Source organism: Quercus robur, chromosome 2, assembly GCF_932294415.1.
Source record: "Quercus robur chromosome 2, dhQueRobu3.1, whole genome shotgun sequence".
NCBI lineage: Eukaryota > Viridiplantae > Streptophyta > Magnoliopsida > Fagales > Fagaceae > Quercus > Quercus robur.
In genome coordinates, this window is record NC_065535.1 from 65,443,019 (window position 1) to 65,463,580 (window position 20,562).

The 20,562-nt window shown below is 36.1% G+C and overlaps 1 pseudogene; it reads left to right on the forward strand.

Annotated features, from left to right (window-relative positions):
- The first annotated feature begins 3,646 nt into the window (after positions 1-3,646).
- On the forward strand, positions 3,647-19,594 carry LOC126702015 (ATP-dependent Clp protease ATP-binding subunit ClpA homolog CD4B, chloroplastic-like; annotated as a pseudogene).
- Positions 19,595-20,562: the final 968 nt, after the last annotated feature.

Below are 20,562 nucleotides of genomic sequence, written 5' to 3' on the forward strand. Positions count from 1 at the left end.
TGGTCTAGTTTCATCATTTTTTTTTTTTTTTTAAAAGTGACATTAGGCTTAGTGGTCCTATTTTATAGCAAAAACATATATATATATATACATATATATATATATATATATATGTGAGTGTGTGTGTATGTGTGTCTTTATTTTTTATATATAATTTTTATTTTGACAATCTAATTTATAAGTGGATAAAGCAATTTGAAAATCAACAGGAGAGTAACCATATTTTTTAAGCAATGTTTTAGTGGAAGTTAGAGTTGTATTTTTACCGGATTGTCATTTAGTTTTGTCTCTACTTAAACATAAGAATGTAGGAGCATTTTTTAATCAAAAATGAAAATTCCAAACAAAAGAAACCCCCTTCAATTATAGTATAGATAATCTTCTCAAAAAAAAAAACAAAAACAAAAACAAAAACAAACAAACAAAAACAAAAACAAAAACAGAAACAAAACAAAATCACCTATTTTGATCATATGAAGCCTAATGCGTGTAATAAGTCTTTTTATGAAGGTTCATGAGAAATATAGAAAGTTGTTAAAAAAGCCAATTCTTTTTTTTTTCTCTCATAAAAAATTTATGAAAGTATTTCCCACATTAACGCCCTTAAGGCATGCATCCATTTTTCTTTTTGTTATTTTATTTTAGTTATTCTATTATAATTAGAACTCCTACTTTTGTTATTTTAGTTGAATTATTTGTCACATGCACCTGCGTGGCTCATGGCTGCATAGGCTCTCTATATATTTCTCTATTTTATTTATTTGAATATTATATTATTTTTCTCTCCCCAAAATAAATTATTTTATTTATTTTTTACTTTTTATCGTTTCCACTTCCTTATTTTCTGCCAATTGTCTCTCAACAACTCTCCTTATCTTTCACAACAATAATTCACATATCACAATTCAGCAATCACAAATTCATCAACAAAAATTCTCTTTTTTGAGAAGACTTGCTCTGCTTTCCTTGCCCATTCGAAAATTGAGCCTTATGTAGGGATGTCAATGTTCGACTCAACCCACGAACACGACATGAACCCGACATGAGTTTTTTCGGGTTAGGGTTAGGCCTTAATAGGTTTGGGTCATAAACGGGTTGACCCGAAAGTGACACGATAAAAAACGTGTCATAAACAGGTCAACCCACGTAACTCGTGTAGCCTGCAATAGACACATTTGACACGCCAATTTATTTGTGTCAACCCGAAATGACCCACTTGACACAACCCGTTTACCTTGTATAACAAATAAATATTTATTTTATTTTAGATCTGTTAAATACCTTTTATATCCAACATATATTTTAAATTTAAAAAGAAAAGAGTGTAATTATAAAATTTTACAAAGGATATAATTTGTGGGGCCGGGGAACTTATGATCCGGCCCACGCCTTATTAGGGCTCGAGGCCCATGCCGAGGAGGGTGTGTGCCGAGGACGAATGGGGAAAGGCCGAAACGTCGAGGGGAACAGCCGAGGACGACCCTGTCCTCGGCACTCCAGGACTTCAGGGGGAAGAGCAACATCTCGATGAAGGCCGCCCCCAAAAAACCCCCTGAAGGAGATGTGAGTAGAATGGGACCCACGTGGGGGTATGGTGCAAAACTGGTTCAGGGTAAATACGTTCTCTCCGCATTAAATGCACCCGCCAGCGTCCTGACCATGTTAATGAGAAAAGACGCCTGGACAGGGTGACTTCGATCATCGCAACTAACAGAAAGCAAGGAGGGACAGCTGATGGGACGGGTACAAAAGTGGGCACCTGCTTGACTAACAAGTGGAGGGCTAAGATCAACCAAGAAGGGCTATATAATGTGAAGGTTAATGCACCAAGAAGGGGGCTGGGAAAAATGACCAAAAACCAGAACCTCTCAGCCCGCCTCCAAGAGAAAGACTCCTAGGGCGAACACAATTTTATTATGTATGAACACCACGAAAAATCCACTGTCTGGTGACCAAGGCCTAGCCTTTCAAACCCACGCTCTACAAATGATATTGTTTGGGCCTTTTTACGTGCGAACCCAATATTATTATGGGTCGTTACAGATCGTGTCCTTACATAATTGAAAATTGAAACTTTATAGATCCTAAAACTACTAATACTCTTTTTTTGGCATAGAACTTACACAAATGAAATTAGATGAGCTTGTGGAAGATGTTATGAATTTGGACATCAACAAAGAATTTATGGATGATAATTGTGGTCATAGTTAGGATTAGTTTACTGTTTGCTCAAATTCTTTCAATATTGATACTTAGCATTTGGCGAGTTCCAATGATATTATATTTTTGTTGAACTATGTTATTTTATTTTTATTAAAGTTTGTTATTTTGAATTTGGGTTGAAGTGTACACACTTCTTTTGGAGTGTGAAGAACTTATTTCTAGATAAATGTTATATTTTTGTTGAACTATATATTTTGAATGTGGGTTAAAGACTTGAAGTGTATGCATTGCTTTTTGGGATGTAAAAAAAAAAATTATTTCTAGATGGATGTTATATTTAATATTATGCGGATTGAAATGGGTTGTGTTACATTCGTGTCAACTGAACATGACTCGTTTGTTAAGTGTGTCAAATGGGTTGGGTCAGGTCAACCCGCCTTATTAACAGGTCGGGTTAGGGTTGAAGGATCATGATACGATTATTAAATAGGTCGGGTTAGGGTTGAGCCATTTAGTCGAATATCCCTATCTCAACACGACACGAACCCAACACGCTAACCCGAATTGACACCCCTAGCCTTATGTATATGGAAGCTCGTAAGTTATTAATTTCTTTGTCATCTATATAAAATTTTAATTATTTTTTGCCCCAAAATCTATATGATAAAAAGTAAAAACTTAAAATACTATATATGTACGCGCGTTGCAATCAAGATAGTAGCTGAAGGGGGAAAAAAAAGAATTTAGGTCAACTCTAGGCAGTAGTAGTAGTTTGTCTGTTAATTTCATTTAAAAGTAAGTTATTCAACTTGGTTATAAAAATATTTGTTTAAATTTGGTGTAAAACTCATTTTTTAATCTATTAACTATCATAAAGTATTTGAGGTATCCACGAAACGACAATCATATAAACCTGTCTATTAACTATTAAGAGAGAGAGACTCATGAAAGCTCTTTTTTGAGCTTAATATGTGCATAGTGGCGGGTTCTTAGTGATGTGCAACACGTGTGAAGGTAGTGAAATTATGAGAACAACTGTAGCTTTTTCAGGACTGTAGTGTCACACAGTATTACAATAGAGTAGATCACTGATGAGAAAGAGCTAATTTCGTATCGAAGACCATTTCAATTTGGCCAAAAAAACGAAATATTTTAATACCGGTTAATATCGATGTACCGTTTTCGGATTACTACTATTTATATATTTTTATACATAAATATATTTTTGTATTATTTATGTAAGTATGAATTTATTAATTTTTATGTTTGTCAACATAAAATTTAAAACCCACAAATTTTACAAGCCTATATATTAGTTTAAGTACATTAACTAATATATTAACTTAAATAACATATTTTTTAATAATTTTTTTAAAATTTTTATTTTTATCATATGAACTAGTATAATCGAATAAGCTGGTGCAACCTGATATTTTTTTTGGGTATGGTTTGGAGGAGTACCGATACTATTTTAATGGCCAATATGGTATATTTGTTGGGTATGTGGCACATGTGTGTTCTAGCCAACACTTGATGGGATAGCTTATTTAATGAGCTTGTCTCTAAGAGCATTTTCATCAAAGGTTTCAAATGCTAAATATACTATTTTTTAACATTTATTTCTAAAAAAGTACACTACATTAAAGGTGCTATATATTATAAATTTTGACATCTAACTACAGTTGGCTGCTATCTCTAACTGTAGTAAAATGTTAAAAAAAATTATTTGTTTAACCAGACACGTGCCCTTTTCCTCGTTTCTTCACAGGCTTCACCTTTTGCCTTTTCTTTTCTATCTCTTCGCTTCTCTCTTCTTTTTTTCTTTTTGAGTCTGACACGCAAATAGAGGACAGATAAAATATGTCTCATTCCTTAAGGCACAATTGATAACAAAAAACGTAGGATGCTTTCACAGAAATCCAGAATAATTTCTGGGGTAAATTATAATTTTCCCCTTGTGGTGGTTTGGCCATGTCACAATTTAGTTGCTGCCTGCGGAGTGTGGGCTGCTGTTTCTTATTCTGCACTGGTTTTAATTTAAATGCTGTTTTTTCCTTTGCACTGGGTAGCTGCTGGATTTCTGCACTGGATAGCTGTTGCCAGCAGTGGAGCATCAACAGCTAATGCAGCAACTCAAGAAGCCTTAGTGGAAGCTGGTGTCAAAGCTAAATGGCTTGGTTGCTGTAGAGTTTTGTTTATGAGTAGTAGTAAAAGAGTAGCTCAAGTCTGTAATTTTAGTTGCACACCTAGTTGGCAGGAAAAAAACTATGGTTGCTGACATCTCAAACTTAAAGCAACAGGGTTTGTGCTGCAAAGTCCTTTTTGTTCCCAGGATTATTCTAGGTTCTGTATGCAGTCCCTGGACCATGTAGCTGGGTTCATCCAGCATTTGTATAGTACTTGTTTCCTTTTCTGGTATAAAAAAAATGAATTGCAATTTGCCATAATTATGTTTAAGCTTAATTAGCCTGTTTATTGCAATTAACCTGATTTTACTTCCCCCATCTCATACGCATCAAGCACAAGATACATTCGTGGTAGTTCATAGTTGAAGGAAAAAAATTTATAACTAACAGGTGTTAATTGAAAATATGAAAGAAAGAATAAAAATAGAATATTTAAATAAAGCGATAAAATAGTTATATCTTTGTTGTTGGGAGTGTTATAAAGTGTGTCGTTAAAATGAATAAAATAATTTTATGAAAAGTTAAATGTATATTTTATAGCATTCTTGATGAGATTTAAGCCAATCATGTCTCTGAATGAGACTTGACATTAAGCGTGTGGGACACGCTAAAGGAAGAAGAAAAATTGGCCAAAAGAAAACACAAGGAGATGCGGCCAAGTGAAAAGAAGAATTGAATTCATGCTTCTTGTCTAATATCATGTACATAAGTCAAGGCTTATGTGCTTGCATTTATTGTGATTTGATGTGAAGCATGTGGAAGGAAGAAAAGAAGGAAAAGATGAAGAAATAAAAGGAAGACCATTCGGCTACTGGGTGTAGAAGACAAGAGGAGAAGTCCAAGTGAGTGAGATTGAGGACATTGCAGTCTTAAAGAGCTGCGTGAGTGAGAGCAAGTAAAGGAAAAAGAGAAAAATATAGAGAGTAAGAGAAAATTGTGAGAGATACATGGTGAGAAAGTGAATAGTGAATAAAATGAAAAATATAGTTTTTTCTTTGCTTAAGTTGAATTGCCAAATTTTGTAATCTCTATTTAATATAGTGAAATTATTTGGAGTTTGTTATGTGGTTTTCCCTTTAAGGAGAAAGAGTTTCCATGTAAATTTTTGTGTTTTTTGTGTAATTATGCTTCCACTATATTGCTGAAATTTATTTCCACTTATATAAATTTTTTCCCAACAATATTTTCCTAGTACAGTTAGTACCGACTTCCTTGAAAAATTTACTCAAATTTTCAATCTTAAAGAATCTATAAGCAAATATATATATATATACTAAAGAAGGCATGAATTTTCTTTAGCAACCATCACGCGTAACTGCCTGATTGTGAAATCATGCTTCTAAGCTTATACACTGAAGTTAATTTTATCCCCCAAACCCAAGATTCTCACCTTTATGTGTGGATCACCGAAAGAAAGGTAGAAAGAAGAAAAATAATTGAACTTTTTCAAAATATTTAAACAATTTCCCTTCCATTTTTCTCAGCATTCTTTGTAAATCAAAAAAGCATCGAAAAGACAAACAAATAATCCGTTACAATGTATAGGCTTTAGTAGTTTCAACTTTCAACATAGAATATTGTTATCCGCTGATTATGTGAAGGAAATGGGAGGGTGGGTTGTTAAGAAGCATAAAATGGTTGTGACTTTATGACTTATGAGCTGGGTCCCCAATCCCTATGTGCTGGTCACAGCTATCCAGCCGAACAAAAAGATATCTGTTAGACACAAAAGAGAGAGACCAAGAAATTAAGAATACGTAGTAGTAGTAGTAGTATTAGAATATATTGGGTGATTAATTAAAGGGAAGGAATAACAAGCTTGTCTTTATTGATTTTGTGGAGACAACCGTCAGACAACTCTATATGGGACCTATATAAAATCTTAGGCTCTTTGTTGCTGCCCCTTATATAATAACCCCTTTAATTTGTTTATAATTTAGCTCTTAATCACTAAAGTAGGGCTACACATGGTGACTAAATTAATGGTGGTTATAAAGTAATCGTTCTTACCAAGGTTCTTTTTTTTTTTTTTTTTTTTTTTTTAAATAAAAAAAGATAAGCCTTCCTGCTGTGGTCAGAGAGTGCTGTTATTTGGGATGCATTCAGGTTTCTTTTGTTCCCCCGGGTTCCCATTCCTTCAATCCTTTGTCCATACTAATTTAAAGGTAAATTACAAAAAGAAAAGAAAGATTATTGGGCCGGGTTGGGCTCTTTGCCTAAGTTCCTCACACAGTCACACCCAACTGATTGGGCTCGTGGCCCTGCAATGTGTTTATTACTTCACGAATACGCCCCACGGCTGATACTTTTACAGTTAACAAACAGGATTGATGGCTCAAGTTTTTCTCTACATCTTGGATTGGAACCATGACCCACAATTTCCTTTCCTTACTTCACGAAAAGGGCCAAAATATATTTCCATTTCATGGATTAAGGTTTACGACCCATACAAGACAGACTTAAAGAAGATTATTGTGGAGGGAAATTTTTAATGTTTGAGCTTAGCAAAGGTTTTGTCCAGTATGTATTTATTAGCTGGATTATGAGAGATCCTAATTATGTTGTACATGTTCTTGCTAAATTTGCTGTTGTTCATAGGTTTTTTTTTGGATATTTTAACATGCTCTCTCTAACTCTTGTTGTTTCTGAGCAATTGAGGAAAAATGTTACTCTCCTTTGTTGATTAATGAATTTGGGTATAATAATAGTAAGGAAAAAAATGTTTGATTGGAAAGTGGAAACTTCAACTTATATTAGCAAGGTCGTGTATTATTTAGGCTACAAAATTATAAGGCTGGCTCATTGACATTGTTTGAACTTTGAAGATCCAGGTTTTAACGGGCAAAATAACGCAATTTGGCTAATTGGGCACCTAATTGGTCAAGGACCACACCTCACTAGAAGAAAGATGTTAGTTGGACATATGATGCACTGAAAAGTTGTATTGGGTCAGAGTCCCTGATCAAACAACTGGTCTTTAGGAAAATGGGTATTCCTTCCCTCTCTTGTTCAATTAGAATTTTGCTAATTTGCTCCAGCAGTTAGCAACCCTTGCACTGTTTTGTTTTTTTGATATTGGTTTGGTTCAGTCGAGGTTGGGAGAAGATTTTGGACCAAACCAAAAAAAGTTGATTTTCCAAATAGTCATCACGAAGTCGGTTGAGATGGAAAGAACCTCGAGCCAAACTGAACGGAACCATAGCGAATCAGTTTTGTCGGGGTGGACTAGTTTGAACAATAATAATAGAGGCACAAGTTTATGAAAAAACCAACTAATTCAACAAAAAATTAATTTGTATAACTTGATGTCAAACTCCACGTCTCTCTGTTTCATTTGTTTTGACTTTTAAGCTAGAAGGTTTTTGCTTTAGTGATAAAATTCATCTTCATATTCAATGATGATTGCAAATTAGCAGTATAAATTGTGAAGCATATTTGACAGAATTAGCTAAGAAGGTAGTCGTGCTCCTATGTATTTGCCACTGTTAAAGGCCCTTTAACTAATTCTGATGTATTGCATTGCTGTGCAAAAATGTATCGTACTTCAATTGATTTTTAAGAGTATTGCATTTTAGGGACACTTGGATCCTGTATACAATTGTTTACAATATGAAGTCTTATGTAAAATGTAGGAATTTTAGGCATTACTATAACCCATGAAACTACATCTTTACTATGAGCTCTGTATATTACAATGAACCCATTGATGGGTATTTATAGTGGGTTGAACCTTTGACTACTCATACATTAAACGAGGGTTACAATACTTGCAATACAAATAGGATTAAGATATCTTTACTTGTTTGCACACCAAGTAGGAATGAACTCGGGCTTGATAATGATTGGGCCTTATATTTTTAGCAACTATCCTTGAAACATGTCCTGCAAACTTTTACCGTCTCTTGTATGATATTCTAGTGAATATATTATTGTGCCTCTCAGGTGATTAGCTTGGATATACCTAGTATTATTTCTGGGACAATATATCGCAGAGAGTTTGAGGAAAGACTAAAGCAACTTATGGATGAAGTTAACAAAGTGATGATATAATACTTTTTATTGATGAGGTTCACATGCTGATTGGAGCAGGAGTTATAAGAGGCAGTGCAATCGATGCTGCAAACATCTTAAAACCTGCTCTTGCAAAAGGTGAATTAAAGGTGACTACACTCTGCTGCATAATTAAGTGTTTTGGATCATTTTAATCTATTAAATGCTCTAATTCAATAAGTTTGGAATTTATATTTACTTTACTATCTTGACAGGCTTTTGGAATTAGATTATTTATCATTGATGGATCGTGTCTAACTCTAAATTCCAAATTGAATTGTGTGTCAAAGCTTGATCTCATTTTTTTTTTTTATTAATTTTAATAAAAAAAAGTAGAAGGTTTTTACTTGCTTCAACTGGTGCAGGTAATTGGTGCTGCGACATTTGATGAGTACAGAAAGCACATAGAGAAAGATCCAGCTTTCGAAAGACGATTCCAGCCTGTGAAAGTTCCTGAACCATCAATTGATGACACCATATGTATTTTGAAAGGGCTTCGTCTAACATATGAGAATCATCACAACGTCATTTATACAGATGAATCCCTTGGTGCAGCTGCTAAGTTGTCAAAGCAATATATCAAGTGTGTTGTTTGAAGTCATTCTATGTTGCGTCTTGTGATGAAGAATTTTTGACAATTGTCTCCTGTCTTTATCTCTATATACATTTCAAATTAAATTACTTCACTGCATCATATTACTTATCCTTTCATGGGCTAGTTGGTAAAATATCGTTTATAAACTTGCCCTTATTCTAAAGCACCTTGCAAAAGTAGATGAATTTCCTATCTATTTAATGTCCATGCAATAAAAACCATTTTATATGCTGAAATATCTGAAACTGTCTCAAAATCTTTATCAAATAACCATTTTATCCTGAAGAAACCTTTCTTGAATTATGCTAGAATTCGGTTAATATTAGGCATTTCTAGAATTATTTGAAAGTTAAATATTAACATTGATACACTGTAACGACCCCGCTCCAGCTGTGTAGATATTGTCCACTTTGGGGCCCATACCCCTCATGGTTTTGTTCTTCCCCAGGTTGCGCTGGGGAAAAGGCCTCTACACATTGAAGGGAGATCATTCTTTATAAACACATTCTCATGTGCTTCCCTAGGCGATGTGGGATTCCATGGAATGCAAGACCCCCCTTTTTGGGTCACTACAATCCACCCCCCTTACGAGCACACGCGTCCTCGCGTGTGGGACCCACACTTCCGGCTAGGGCATGGCTCTGATACCACAAATGTAATGCCCCAAAATCATAGGCAATAAAAGTCTATTTAATCTGAATAATCCATAAAAAAATATTAAATAAAAGGAACTAACCACCTTAAATCTGATTACAAAAGTCAGAGCTCTAATTCACCAAATACAAAACATCCACAAAATAATTCTCCAATACAAAGTTTAATGCCATAAAATAATAATAAAATCCTCAGTTCCACAAAAACAGTTTGTAACTTCTGTCTCCCAAGAATCTCTACTCCAGTAATCCACCTAATGTATCTGTAATGGGAAATAAAGGGGGGGTGAGATAACTCAATAAGTGGAATTCACTAACATTGGGGTGTGGGAACAAATCTTTCAAATAAATAATTCTTTCAACAGATTCACAACTTATAACTCACCAATATTTTGTCATCAACTATTTCATGTAAAAGAAAACAATATCATTATATTGTGAGCCATCATAATATATATATTGATACCATCACATAAACAATTCCCTAGGCTTTTCTCGTGGTCAACGTTTACGCCCCGTTGACAGGGTTGTATTGTCCCCTTTTTGGGACTGGAACCTCATCCCATTTCTCAAGGATGGTTCCTTTGGAACCTAAAGGTACACTCCCTTACTAAGGAGCTTCCTTTTGGATCCTCAATAGTATGCTCCCTTGCTAAGGAGCTATCAAATGTGCACTGTCCCCTTTTGGGACCGTCTCTTGCTAAGGACTAGCTGCAGCATAATTGTCCCTTGCTAAGGACTAAATATCATACTGAGCTTCTAATCACGACTTGCCATAGGTTTTCAAAACATATCCAATATGCTCACAAAATAATCCATTCATACTTCTCAAAATATAAAGACATATTCACACATACAAGTTTAAATAAAATTAGGTTGTCCCACAAGTTTTTCATAAAACAAATAGCCAATGTGCACATCAAATATTTGTAAAATATTCATTTATATATAGAATATTAACATCTTCTTTCATATAAAATAGTTTAATAATTAACACTGTTTTGGGGAAAACCCCCAAAATTAGTAAACACCACTTACCTCTTAGTTGCAAAAATAAAGGAAATCAACCTCCCTTGAATCACAACAATTCAGTAGAATTAGAACCTAGCAATACCAAAAATAGGTTCATCAATACACAAATTCCCACTTAAAAATCTATTTTCACACTTAAAATGGTTTTATCCTAGACAACATTGATTTATCCAAAATCCTCTATTTATTCACCTAACTATCCAATTTACTTTCAGCTTTGATCAGATTTTTGGACTTATAAATATTGCTGCCTAATTAGAATATTCATGAAACTTCAATCAATCTCAGAGCCAATAGAGGTATGACTATACATACTATTCATACATAATCAAATTTCAAAGCCTGGACCATACGGCTATATAAACAATTCTTATTATAATATTATAATCATCACTCCAAAGACCCAAAATCTAATACACGGTTGAATTAGTGTGAAAGCAAAATAACCAGTCAACAATTGTGGCTTAGTGTGAATGCATAATAACCGGTCAATGGCTTAGTGTGAATGCTTAGTGTGAATGCAATAACAACCGGTCAACAATGGTGGCTTAGTGTGAATGCAATAACATAAGCATTCTTTTCACTTTAACATGGTGACCAAGTCCAAACATATTACTCTATTTGGCTCAATCTTACGTTTGTGTTCCTTCCTGACATATTGACCAAATCTTTATCCAATATAATACAATTATAGGAACCCTTTTTCTATTAGAATAATGATAGTCTAGGTTCATATCAATTGCAAGCTATTTGACTAATCAAACTTCCTAAATCTTGAGCATGAGAAAAATCATACCTAAAGACTCCCACCAACGCCACAGTGGAGAAAGGCAGAATTCAATTGTCGGCTGAAGCAAAAAGAAATCCCATCAAAAAAACACGTGTGACCTAAGAGGAAAAGGCTAGGGTTTTCAAGGCCCATTTATGTACTTATGTCACCTCACTTGGGCTTCATATTCCATAGAATTTATCTTCTTTTTAATACCTTAGGCCCAAATTTATTTAATCCATTTTAATTATAGGCCTCCATTAAAAATTTACGTATAATAATTTAATTGGTATCAAATTATGGGGTGTTATATCCTTCCCCCCTTAAAATAATTTCGTCCTCGAAATCATACATACTTCGTTAATGAACAACTCTGGATACTTTGATTTCATCTCATCTTCTCGCTCCCAAGATGCCTCCTCCACTGTGTGATTCTTCCAAAGAACCTTAACCAATGTTATGGTCTTGGTGAGTAGCACATGGTCCTTGCGGTCAAGAATTTGGATTGGAACTTCCTCATAAGTCAAGTTGTCTTTGATCTTGAGTGGCTTATAGTTCAAGACATGTGAAGGATCCCAGATGTACTTTCTCAACATGGAAACATGAAACACATTATGCACTCCTGCAAGTGTAGGCGGTAAGGCCAACTCATAGGCAACTTTACCAATACGTTTCAGGATCTCAAATGGACCAACAAATCTGGGACTCAACTTCCCCTTCTTCCCAAATCTCATCACACCCTTCATTGGGGAGACTTTCAAAAATACCATATCTCCAACTTCAAATTCTACTTTCTTTCTTGAGTGGTCATAATAACTCTTCTGTCGACTTTATGCTGTTTGCAATCTTTTATGAATCAAATCAATCTTCTCAGATGTCATCTGAATGATTTCTGGTCCTAACAATTTCCTCTCACCAACCTCTTCCCAACACAATGGGGACCTGCATTTTCTACCATACAAAGCCTCATAGGGAGCCATCTCAATACTAGAGTGGTAGCTATTATTATAGGCAAATTCCACTAAAGACAAGTATTTTTCCCAATTCCCTTTGAAATCCAATACACAAGCCCTTAACATATCCTCCAGAGTACGAATAGTCCTTTCTGATAATCCATCAGTTTATGGGTGGAAGGCAGTACTAAAGCTAAGATTAGTACCCAAAGCTTTATGTAGACTTTCCCAAAACCTTGAGGTGAATCTTGGGTCTCGATCGGACACAATTGATGCTGGAACTCCGTGAAGACTCACAATCTCATCAATATATATCTGTGCTAGCTGATCAAGTGAGTAAGTCATCTTAACAGGAATAAAATGTGCTGTCTTTGTCATTCTATCCACAATTACCCAATTGGCCTCATGTCCCTTAGGAGATCTTGGCAAATCAGTCACAAAATCCATACATATACACTCCCACTTCCACTCAGGAATGGGAAGTGGTTGCAGCAATCCTGAAGGTTTCTAGTGTATTGCCTTAATTTGTTGACAAGTCAAGCATTGCTCCACAAACTAAGCTATCTCCCTCTTCATGTTATTCCACCAATAAGTTTCTCGAATGTCACGATACATTTTAGTGCTACCAGGATGCACTGAGTATGGGGTACGATGGGCTTCTTCCATAATCTCTTTCTTTAATGCAAAATCATTTGGCACACAATGTCTTTTTCCAAACCTCAAGACACCATCATTAGACACATTAAATTCTGGTCTCTTCCCTTCTTGTACTTCTTCTATGATCTTTACAATTTGTGCATCGTCAACCTGTGAACTCTTAATCTTCTCAATCAAAGTGGGTTGTATTGTCAAACTAGCCATAAAGACTTGGGAATCACCCATGACAATTTCAATTCCCATCCTCTCCAAGTCCTTAATAATCTTCTTTTGAGTAGTTAACAAGGCCGTTGAGAAACCAGAAGACTTCCGACTAAGTGCATCGGCTACCACATTAGCCTTGCCTGGGTGGTAATTGATTGAGCAATCATAATCTTTAATCAATTCAAGCCACCTTCGTTGTCTCATATTCAATTCTTTCTGAGTAAAGAAGTACTTCAAGCTCTTATGATCTGTATAAATCTCACACCTTTCACCATACAAATAATGTCTCCAAATCTTCAATGCAAACACCACTACAGCCAACTCCAAATCATGAGTGGGATAATTTTGTTCATAACTTTTTAATTGGCGGGATGCATAAGCTATGACTTTACCATGCTGCATCAACACACAACCAAACCCTTTTCTTGAGGCATCACTATACATGACAAAGCCTCCCATGTTGCTAGGGATGGTTAGTACTGGTGCAGTGACCAACCTTTGCTTAAGTTCTTGAAAACTCTTCTCACATTCTTCTGTCCACACAAACTTGGCATTCTTACGAGTTAGGTGAGTTAAAGGGGCTGCAATACGGGAAAATCCCTCCACAAACCTCCTATAATAGCCAGCAAGGCCCAAAAAGCTTCTAATCTCACTCACATTTGTCGGTCTTGCCCAATCAACCACAGCTTCAACCTTACTAGGGTCTACAGAAATCCCTGCCTTAGATATCACATGCCCTAGGAACACCACTTGGTCAAGCCAAAATTCACACTTCTTAAACTTGGCATATAGCTTCTTCTCCCTCAAAATTTGAAAAACAATTCTCAAGTGCTCTTCATGTTCTTCCATGCTCTTGGAGAAGATTAAAATGTCATCAATAAAGACAATAACAAAGCGGTCTAAGTACTCATGAAACACCTTATTCATCAAGTCCATAAACGCAGCAGGAGCATTGGTCAATTCAAAAGGCATTACCAAGAATTCATAGTGCCCATACCTAGTCCTGAAAGCTGTCTTGGGTATGTCTTCACCCTTGATTTTCAACTGGTGATACCCAGAACGAAGGTCAATCTTAGAGAAGACTTGTGCCCCTTGCAATTGATCAAACAGGTCATCAATACGAGGGAGAGGGTATTTGTTTCTCACAGTAACCCGGTTCAACTCACGGTAGTCAATACACAACCTCATAGTCCCATCCTTCTTCTTCACAAATAAAACTGGTGCATCCCAAGGAGATGCACTTGGTCTGATGAACCCCTTATCGAGAAGTTCTTGTAACTGTTCCTTTAGCTCCTTAAGTTCAGTTGATGCCATCCGATATGGTGCTTTCGAAATAGGAGAAGTTCCAGGGAGCAAATCAATAGAGAATTCAATCTCCATATCTATAGGTATCCCTGGTAGGTCTTCAAGAAAGACATCAGGAAACTCCCTTACAACAGGGATATCATCCAACTTCAATACATCTTTCCTAGTGTCCACCACATTAGCTAGGTACCCTTGGCATCCTTTCCGTAAAAGACGTTTAGCTCGAAGGGCTGATATCACCCTAGGCAAAGCATGCATTCTAGAGCCCTTAAACCGAAATTCAAGTTCTCCTAGAGGCTGAAACACCACTTCTTTTCTAAAACAATCTACACTAGCATGATAAGCTGCCGGCCAGTCCATTCCCAAAATTACATCATAGTCATACATGTCCATTAAAATCAAATCTGCTAACATTTCCCTATCCTCAATTTGGATGACACAAGACTTAAGCATAAAATTACACACCAAAGAATCACCCATAGGTGTGGCCACAGACAAGTCATAATCCATAATTCCAGGTTTCTTATCACATAACTTAGCATATCGAGAGAAGATGAAAGAGTGTGTAGATCCAGAATCAAATAGAGTTTTAGCAAAGTTTGAGAATAAAGGGAGGATACCTGTAACCACAGTATCCGAAGCTTGAACATCTTGTGGTGTGAGTGCAAACACTCTCCCTTGTGCTTTCCTCCTCTGATCATTCTTTCCAGGTTGTGCCATTGAGTTTTGTGGAGGAGAAGTACAGCTTCTAGCTAAGTGTACTGTCTTCCCACAGTTATAACAAGCCTTTCCTTCAAAGAAACACGGCTTATCTCCATGAAACCTTCCACATGTAGGGCAAGCATTCAAACTTCTACCTTGAGTATTCTGGGGTGGATTCTTATTTTCTGGCTTATTTGATGATGAATTACTCCCAGACCTCCCAAAAGATCCTTTCTTGTTCCAATGACCTTGAGCATTGCCTTGACGAAAGCCTGTCTATCCAGTGTTTCTAGGTGGGTTCTCCTTCCTAACATTGTTCTTGAAATCTTCCTCCAGTCTCATAACTCTCTTAACTGACTCTGCATAGTTATCAACCCCTGCTGCAATCAAATGGTGTCGAAGTCTCTCATTCAACCCCTTTTGAAATCTACTTGCTTTCTTCGCCTCAGTAAGGATTAAGTGGGGTCCAAAGCGAGATAACTCGATGAATTTAGCAGCATACTGCTCAACAGTCATACTTCCTTGCACCAAATCAGCAAATTCCCTCTCTTTTCGTTCTCGAACCACCTCAGGGAAGTAGTTATCATAGAAAACCCCTTTAAATTTCTCCCAAGTGATGGGATTCCTCTCAGTGTCCATTCCCTCCAAAATGGCTTTAGTAGATCTCCACCAACGTTCAGCTTCTCCAATCAACTTGAAAGTTGCAAACCGCACCTTCTGAGAGTCAGTGCAATCTAAAGCTTCTAACAATTTCTCCATTTGCAAGAACCAATTCTCAGCTTCTGTAGGATCTGGCTTCCCATCAAAGGAAAGGGGATTATGTTTCATAAAAGTCTCAAAAGAGCAACCAGTCCTTACCTCTACTCTACCTACACCTCTACTAGCAACATGGGCCAACCTGTCCAACAGTCGGGCAGCAGCTTCATCCAAAGGATCAGTGCGTGTCACCCTAGGACATTCATTATTTCTCATGTCTTGAGTGACTTCGGCCTCAGTATCAACCCTTGCTTTGGTTGGCCTTCACAAATTAACAATAGGTTCCTCGCTATTGGAATTAGCTACTCTCTTCTTTTTGGGTGGCATGATACCTAGTTAACAAGGAAATCAAGAAATATAGACGGTGCAAGAATTATTATTACTACACATAAGAAGTAACATTGCCAAAATTATTTAAAATATCTCATCAAACATAACCTAAATTCCAAATGCTCTGACCAAAAATCAAGATCATAACCTAGTTTCAAGTGTCTATAAAATCATAACCTAGTTTTCAAGTGTCGATAAAATCATAACCTAGTTTTCAAGTGTCTACAGAATCATATCCTAAGCTCTGATACCATAACTGTAACGACCCCGCCTCAACTGTGTAGATATTGTCCACTTTGGAGCCCATACCCCTCATGGTTTTGTTCTTCCTCAGGTTGCGCTGGGGAAAAGGCCTCTACACATTGAAGGGAGATCATTCCTTATAAACACATTTCCGTGTGCTTCCCTAGGCGATGTGGGATTCCATAGAATGCAAGACCCCCCTTTTTGGGTCACTACATACACCGTGTTGAATATGCTAGTATGGATGCGGAAGCGAAAGCATAAAGTATAGAACACAATAACACACGAGAGTTACGTGGTTCAACCTAATGACTTACGGAAGAAACCCTAAAGGGCAACATTAATAATATATTAGAGTGTAATATAAATCCTGTGTTACAATGAACTATAACATGTATATATATAATAGACGAAACTCTAGACTAATATACTTCTAATACAAGTAAGAGACTTGACTTGCACACAAAGTAGAATTAGGCTTGGACCTATGCTAATGAGCTAATATATCTCTAACAAAAAGTACTCTATAGTATTTTGAATTTTTAAGGGGATGACTACAAATTTCTTATTCCAAATCATAGGGGAAATGAAGTAAAGTTAGATCCTCTCCAAATACATAAGTCTGATGTGGTTTCTCATTCATTGGATTCTCTTAGTCCTCATCTCTTTATCATGACTAACTATTTGTGCAGCCTTATTCAGCTGTTGATGGTACCAAAAACATACAGATACAAATTTTTAGACCAGAAATTAACCAAATTCTTCAACAGTTTATGTTCTCTTTTGCATTTTGAGGAATGACAGATTGTAAATATTCAAAAGATCAGACTGACTTTTTATAATTAATCTACTAAAGGGAATGCATTTAATGATAGGTGACTATATTGACATGTGTGGGTAGCTTTTGAAATGGAAAGTGGATCTTGGAACTTAATTTATAGGTGACTCTATTATAAGTTCAACATCTTGCCTATTGTTTACCATTGCTTCGTTGGTACTGGAGTTCTCTTGATTCAGGGAACTGAAGCTAAAAGTAAAAAGGGAGATTAGTAGCTAGTAACAGAAGTTCCTAGAGGGAATCACACATGTTTCTATGGATAACAATAAACATTCTGTCTTTCATGTGATATTGATTTTATGTCCATATAGATCCCCCCAAAAAAAAAAAACCAGAGTTCGAAAAGTGATGTAAAATTAATGGGATTTTGTTGTTGTTAAAAGAAATCCCTTAGATTGTCTCTGATATTAAATTTATTTCAGCCTTAGGACACTTCGGCTTTCTTTATGTATAGTTTGGGATTTCAGTGATCGCTTCTTACCTGATTAAGCAATTGACTTGATTGATGAGTTTGGGTCTGAGGTTCGACTTCAGTGTGCACAGGTACTTATTTATTTGTTGCAAATTTAGCAAAATGATTAAAACTTTACGGTTTTTGCAAAATCTTAAGTATGCAAAACACACTGTCATTTTCAGCTTCTGAAGGAAGTTCAAGAACTTGAGAAAGAGCTTTTGCAGATTGCAAAGGAGAAGGATAAAGTTATTATCACTAGCCAAGATTTTGAAAAGGTTTTTGTACTTCTTCATTGTTGTATACTTGACATAATTAGGTCCTTGGTGTGAAGCTCGTCAACAGATTCTAATTATAAAATATTAAGGTACGAAAGTTCAATTTTAAAGTCCAATCTGATAACTTATTAGTCTGGAATAATTCTTTGAGATGGGCATCAAAAATCAGGCAAAAGAAACACAGATGCCTATATTTTCAAAGAGCTAAATTTTGTGGACCTATAGATATTGAAATGTATCTAATAGTTTATCGGAATTTTGAATGCCTGGCTTCTTGGTCTCCATCATCAGCCATCTTTATGCAAGACTTGCTAACTATAAAATTTTTGATAGGCTATTGAATTACGTGATCGGGAAATTGAGCTCAAGGACCAAATGTCAATTCTAATAGGGAATTACAAAGGGGAAAGCAAAGCAGAGAGTGAGGGAAAGTACATAGGTCCTGTAGTGACAGAGGTGCATTTTCAACACATTGTTTCTTTTTGGACTGGAATCCCAGTTGAGAATCTATTAAGTGCTGAGTCAGCCTGCCTCCTCAAAATGGAAGAAACACTTCAGAAGTGCATTATTGGATAGGATGAAGCTATCACAGCAGTAAGTCATGCAATCCGTCGTGCCAGAGTTGGGCTAAAAGATCCCGACAGGCCTATTGCTAGCTTTATATTTACTGGTCCAACAGGCGTAGGAAAGACACAATTGGCAAAGACGCTGCACAAATACTTCATTGGTTCGAAGAACTCCATGGTTCGAATTGATATGAGTGAGTACATGGAGGGCCATGCAGTTTCCAAGCTCATTGGTGCACCTCCTGGTTATATTGGCCACGAAGAGGGAGGTCAACTGACTGAAGCTGTTCATCGCCATCCTTACACAATTATCCTCTTTGATGAGATAGAGAAAGCTCACCCTAAGGTCTTCAACGCAATGCTTCAAATCCTTGAAGATGGTAGATTAACGGATGGCAAGGGTAGGACAGTGGATTTTAAAAACACTCTCATTATAATGACATCCAATGTAGGACGTAGCATGATTGATCTTGCTAATGATGTTAAGGACCATAGTTATGATTGGATAAAGAACCTGGTTATTCAGGAATTGCAGAAGAGTTTCAAGCCTGAGTTTCTAAATAAATTAGATGAGATAATTGTCTTTAGGAAGCCCACCAAACAGGATTTGAAGTTGATTGCTGATATAATGTTCAATGAAGTGTTTGAGAGGTTGAAAGTAAAAGGTATAGAGGTTCATCTAACTAAGAGATTTGAGGAAAGGGTGATCAAGAAAGGTTTCTGTCCAAGCTATGGGGCCAGACCGTTGAGAAGAGCAATCCTGGAATTATTGGAAAACATCATGGCAGTAAAGATTTTTGAAGGGGGAGATTATAGAGGGGAATTCCATTATAGTAGATGTTGAATATGATGGAAAACCATAGTGTTCAACAAGCGGAATAATACACAGCTGAGCCATTGGCAGAAGCTATTGCTGCTTCCTCTTCTTGTTCTTCTCTTTCTTTTTGCCCCCCTAAATCATCTGCAATGGCTGTAGCTATTCAAAACCTTCCTATTTATATGTCAAGACAATTTAGATGATAATATATTCTAATGACTTCCAAATTAGGAAAGAATCTTTGTTTCTTCTCTGATCTTTCTTGCGTTAAACATTGTTTGATTCTTTTTGTTATAACTTATCTTAGATTTTTTTCCCATCATAGATGCTAGTATTCTAGATTTCTCTTAGGCAGGATGTGAATATGGAGAGATAAACATAAGAAAAAAAGCAGGACTAATTTCCCTTTCAACAATTTGTTTTTAATCTTTGATCTGTTTAAGAATTGTTTTCCTCATGAGTAATTGTTTGGTTTACCAAAGGCAAGTGTAATGGGTATAGCTTGACACAGCGATTCCTTAAGGAGTATGTTCTTTGAGAGGAGCTTCTTGGCCGTGAAACTTACTGAGAGGAGAAGAGAATGGAGGCAAGAAGAATGTAAAAGGTATTCAACATTTTAGTTTGTCTTGCTCTGTGTAGTCCCATTATAACTAAATTGACTGAACGTCACCTAAGGCCTTGTTTGAGAGGAGGGAATGGAAATGAATAAAAATAATAATTTTAGAATATTCTTCTTTTCCCTTGTTTGGGAGTTTTAATGGAGGGAATGAAAAGTCCATTCCCTTATTTGGGAGTTTAAGTGGGAGGGAATAGAATGGGTAAGAGAGAACACTCATTCCTCTCTATTCCCTTAAAACCTCAAATTTTCATTCTCCTCGAAATTGGGAGGAAGGGGAAGGAATGAAATTAAATTTCATGATTTTTTTACTAAAACTCCCAAAATACCCCTATATATTCAACCATTTATTTTAAAATAGAGGTCTAATAGTAATATTATTATAAAATGATTCCATT